General features: G+C 40.0%; 1 long non-coding RNA gene across 1 annotated transcript; it reads left to right on the plus strand.

Annotated features, from left to right (window-relative positions):
* Window positions 1–1,156: 1,156 nt before the first annotated feature.
* LOC107311704 lies at window positions 1,157–1,596 on the plus strand. Its single transcript, XR_001554197.2, has 2 exons — window positions 1,157–1,361; window positions 1,458–1,596. It is a non-coding gene; the product is annotated as an uncharacterized LOC107311704 (long non-coding RNA).
* The last annotated feature ends 3,290 nt before the right edge of the window (window positions 1,597–4,886 follow it).

A 4,886-nucleotide genomic window follows, 5' to 3' on the forward strand; every position in this document is an offset into this window, starting at 1 on the left:
TAACAGCTGTAACTCTCTGTGCCATTACTGTGGGGGTTGCAGAGAATACTGTATTAGACCTTATTGTGGGCAACCAAGGACTTAACAGTTTCTCAAAAACAGCAACAAGTAACTTATACTAGTGCAGATATTCAGTGATGACACAGAATATCACGTTTAGAAGAAAGTGCAAGTTTATCTTACCATGACAGTAAATATTAGACATGAAATAGAATCCTTGAAAAGGCAAAGGTCTCTGTAGTTAACACCTTAACATCTGAAAAGGGGTCTTTAAATTAAAGCTCTGTGTGGTAGAATAAGATGCTAATGTATCAACATAATTGCACAATCCCATTGCCACTTGACATATTGCTGTAGTGACAGCCATCAGGGAAAGGGTAAAAAGGCAGTTTACTAATGACATATATAGAATTCTATGGGCTTTCTGTGCTTCAGTTTCTACATGTCACTGGGAAGCTGTACTAACATGTCAAAGTACTGATCCACAATCAAATCAACATATGTATCAGATTATAAAAGTTTCTAAAAAAATCTATTCATAGAGGGTTATAAATAAATAAATTACTATCTTCCCTTTATGTAGTACACTGGTTTTATATTAAGCAGTTAGTCACTTAGGATTTCAAATGACACAGCCATCTGAGAGGGGTTTTGTGGTATCTTGCCTAATGGTAGTATGACAATCAACTCAGTAGCTAGAAATAGCCTCAGAGAAGCCATTACAGTGAAATAATGTACTGGAAAAGAAAGAATCAGAGCCCGGGGAATGTAGAAGAAGCCTTCAAACAAAAGTATTTCAATAGAGATTATTCCCAGCAGAACAGTGAGAGAGTCTGGTCGTACCTTTCTTGGGAGGAATTTGAAAGGCACAGATATTCATGAACTTGGCTGACAGCTGAACAACAGATTCCTGTGTCCCTGAATGACCTCAAAAAAACACCAAAAAGTCACCTATACAGAAATGAAAAGGCAAGTTACAAGTAGTGGTATCTTCTAGGCTCAAAGGATTCTATGCAGGCTAGTGCCCCCGCTACCCAAATCTGGGCACAGAGCAGGACACTGCTGTGGCTCAGCCTTGCTTGCTTCAGAGTCAGTAGGAACCAAACTTTGGGGGAGATTGGAGGGGGGGGGGGGGAGGGAAGGTAATTCAATAAAACCCCGAGTTTTCATCTAACTTGACCTCCTTGTATGGTTGCATGTTAAATTACTGAGATGTCCTTAATTTTACTTCGGCCACAGACTGAGAAGCACGGCTGTTTCATTAGCAGTAAATGACATGAGAGGCAACACTGCGAGACCATAATCATTCTGATGACAAACATCCTGAGGGGCCAGTTTCACATGCTGGGATCCTAGTGTTGGTATGTTAATAAGCAGCTCCCACCTTGCACTCCTAACACCTTGGCAGCAAATAGATCTTTCCTGAAATCCAATTTTTTTTTTTTTTTTTTTTTCAGTTCCACTAAGTAAACTGTGACAGCCTACAAAAATTCTCAGTGAATTCATTAAAAGCTGTTGGAAGCCTTAGGCTGGACTATGGGTGGCATCACACCTGCAGGGAGGTAAACTTCCTTGCCCAACCGATGTCAGCAGCAACAGAAAAATAACACAGGTTTTTAGAAGTTATTTAGTGTTGCACAGGTCAGGTCTACCCCTGTGAAAGACATTTGGAAGAATTCAGGGAAAATGGAGAATCTGCCCAGAATGAGTATATAGCTATTTTTCTGCAGGGTATCTGGATTCTGAAGATTTAGAATTTTTGCTTAGCAGATCTAAAAATAAATCAATACAGTGATAGCTTGAGAACTTTTTAGGATAAAACAATTCCTTGCATAGTCTTTGCACTAGGTGAGTTTAACAGCACAAGTTGTGTGTGTGTGTAAATAAATATTTCATAAGGGAACAATATCTAGGAACTGATGTGGCCTCATTTCTTACTGTCTCAGAGGGCAATGACATGTGAGTTCCTAGAAGAGCAAGTAGGAAAAAAGTATGTCAGAATTGAACTTGGCTTTCATCCTTCACATAACACGGTGAAGATAAGTATTGAGCTTAAAAACCTTAAAAAGTTGTTGAGATAAGAGACACATTGGGCACTGATGCAGTGGAGAGAAGGAAAAACCCTGACAAGTCCTGAGAAGCCAAGTTCAGGTCAGCACCTAGTGCTGAACACTTCCACAACCGCAGGAGGCAGGCGAGAGTTTTCCAAGGTTAAAAAAACCCTTATATACATAAAAGAGCACAGGAATTTTCCATGGGGGTGGGGAACAGCAATAGAAAAGTGATGACCTTGGGATGGCGCCTAGAGACTGAACAGCTTGGCTATTGTATGGAAACAGCTGACTTCTGCACAGGAAGCAATCACTACTGATTAGAGACTCCAAACCCCTGCCTCTATTTATTTCTGTCCTTTTTTTTTTTTCATATGAAAAGCAAAACTCCCGAGGCCTCTTCGGACTCTCACTGTTTCAATCCCTCTCCTGTGCGTCACAGGAGCAAGCAGGCACAGAGCCAGAGGGGCCGTTCTGTTCTTGTGCTGCAGCTCCCAGGGGATGTAAGGGCTTGAGGGTCACTTCTGGGGTGAGGTTCACCACTAAACAGCTTTGGCATTCATCTGCTGTTTCTTACTGACTCTATGGGTTTATTCCCAGGTACCTCTACTTACAACAGAGTTTTTTATTCTCAATGCTTTTAATGTTGATTTCCCCTCCAACCTAATGTTGCAGCAGTAAGGTTTTACTGATGAGTTAGATGCTAACAACTTAATGCTAGATGGAACACTGTCTGTCAGTCTGAGGACGAGCTCCTTAACAAAGGCATACTATGATGAAAAGCTTCTGACTCAAGGGTATGGATGCAGGGAGCACAGTGAGGCACAAAAGCAGTCTCTTGGAGCGTAACAAAAATTATAGGCTTAATTGCACACCATCAGTTTTGTTAAAGCAATGCAATTGGAACACATGAAGACTAAAAGATAGGAACAAACACAGTGGCCAGCTGAGAACATTGGGAAGATATCCATAAATCTTATTAAATCAAGCAGGAAAACTTTTTCAAAAACATGGGGGAGCACTGAGCAGAGAAAAAAGTAGAAGGACAGAAAGGAGAGGAGACTGAAATGGTTGAAATTCCTTCTACTACTTTCTTCCAGTGACAGCCGTGGGGACAGCAAAGCTGCAGAGCCAAGTCACCTGGCCAGACATGCTGCAGTCCTCTGAGCAAGCCTTCTCCTTGGTGTCTGCCTCCTCTGCTCAGCAGCATCACCCAGCTGTTGGGACTCACAGTCTAAAGAGGAATGCAACTGTCATGCAAAATTTGGCATGCAAAGCTAACATTTTTCAGATTTTAGTGTTGGATTTATGTATCTGTGGAGGGAGCTAGGGACTTAAGCTGCTTTAAGTTTACAATATTTAATCTGTAGTCATGCTGACACACTTCACTGAGTGACATCCCCATTTGGTGTGACACTGCTTACTTACCACTGCCCGACCTAGGGTGACTGAGAGATGCTGTGACTGATCTGTCCCACTGTGGTGCTTTTACAGACCTTCTGCTACCTAACAGTCTCTAATGCTTTTGCCATCTACCAAAGATGCAACGGTGTGGTAAGCAGCTGAGATCCATGTTAATTAAATGTAATCCTTAGTCACTGAATTTTACATGAAGTGACTCAGACTGATATCAGCTAAAGAAAACAAATGACCAAGGAATCATAGACCCCAGCTAATATGAATTTTCTCAATATACTGTCTGACTAAAGCTGTAGGCAGTTCTCTGTAGAAAAAGAGAAATACAAACAGTATCAGAAGTTGAGATATCAAGTTTATAATTTTGGTACTGTATTTGACAGTTCAGGTTTTTGGTTAATAAGCTGCTTTCATTTATGATTGTTAAATGATATAATTTCCAACATGATTTAAAGAATTTTATTAAGTAAAAGCAAGTAGAAACAGCTGTTTTGTCCTGGCAAACTCGTAGGAAGATGGCTAAAACTGGAAGTACATAAATAAATGTGATAACTAATGTTATGTACCTCCATCTTCTTTCCTTAAATCACTGACAGGATATTTCATCTTATTCTGCTGACTTCCTTCAGTTTCAGATACACTGAAGCTGTGCCTGTGTAAATCTTCCAGGCACTAACTCATAGAAGAATGGAGTTGGGTTTTATCAGCTTTCTCTACAAAGATGTGTTGAAAATAATGAAAAATAATACAGAGAGTTCCTGTATAGAGTCAGGAAATGCCAAAAAAAAGTTAGACAACTCTGAAAATGACACAATTGCTTTCTAAACAGTGCTTAAATTAGAGATACACACTGTTTGAAAAGATATAGTCATACTAACATACTTTTCATACTCTTCATGTGTTTTTTTGGTTTTTTTTTTTTCAGTTTATTTCCTTTTATTTCTGTAGTATGGAATCAGTACACAGAATCATAGAATGGAATTATAGAATGGTTTGGGTTGGAAGGAACCTTTAAGATCATCTAGTTCCAGCCCTCCTGCTGTAGGCAGGAATACCTCTCACTAGACCAGGTTGCTCATCCAGCCCGGCCTTGAACAGTTCCCCAGGGTAGGGGCATCCACAACTTCACTGGTCAACCTGTTCCACTGTCTCTCCACCCTCACAGTAAAGAATTTCTTCCTAATATCAATTCTAAACACAAATTTCAGGAGTAAATAATTTGTAATGAGATGTCTTCCTCTAAGAAGTTTGGCAAACTGTAGATTTGTTTTCTATTATATTCCCTTCAATTCATAGCAGCACTAATACTATTTCTAGGATGAGTGCTTTTCAGGTGAAAGACACTGAAGTTGAAACTTATTTTACCTAGCTTCAATTGACTAAAGGTTAGGAAATAGCCTCAGCTACAGCCAGGATTGC

The sequence above is a fragment of the Coturnix japonica genome, chromosome 3 (genome assembly GCF_001577835.2).
Source record: "Coturnix japonica isolate 7356 chromosome 3, Coturnix japonica 2.1, whole genome shotgun sequence".
In the NCBI taxonomy this organism is placed as follows: Eukaryota; Metazoa; Chordata; class Aves; order Galliformes; family Phasianidae; genus Coturnix; species Coturnix japonica.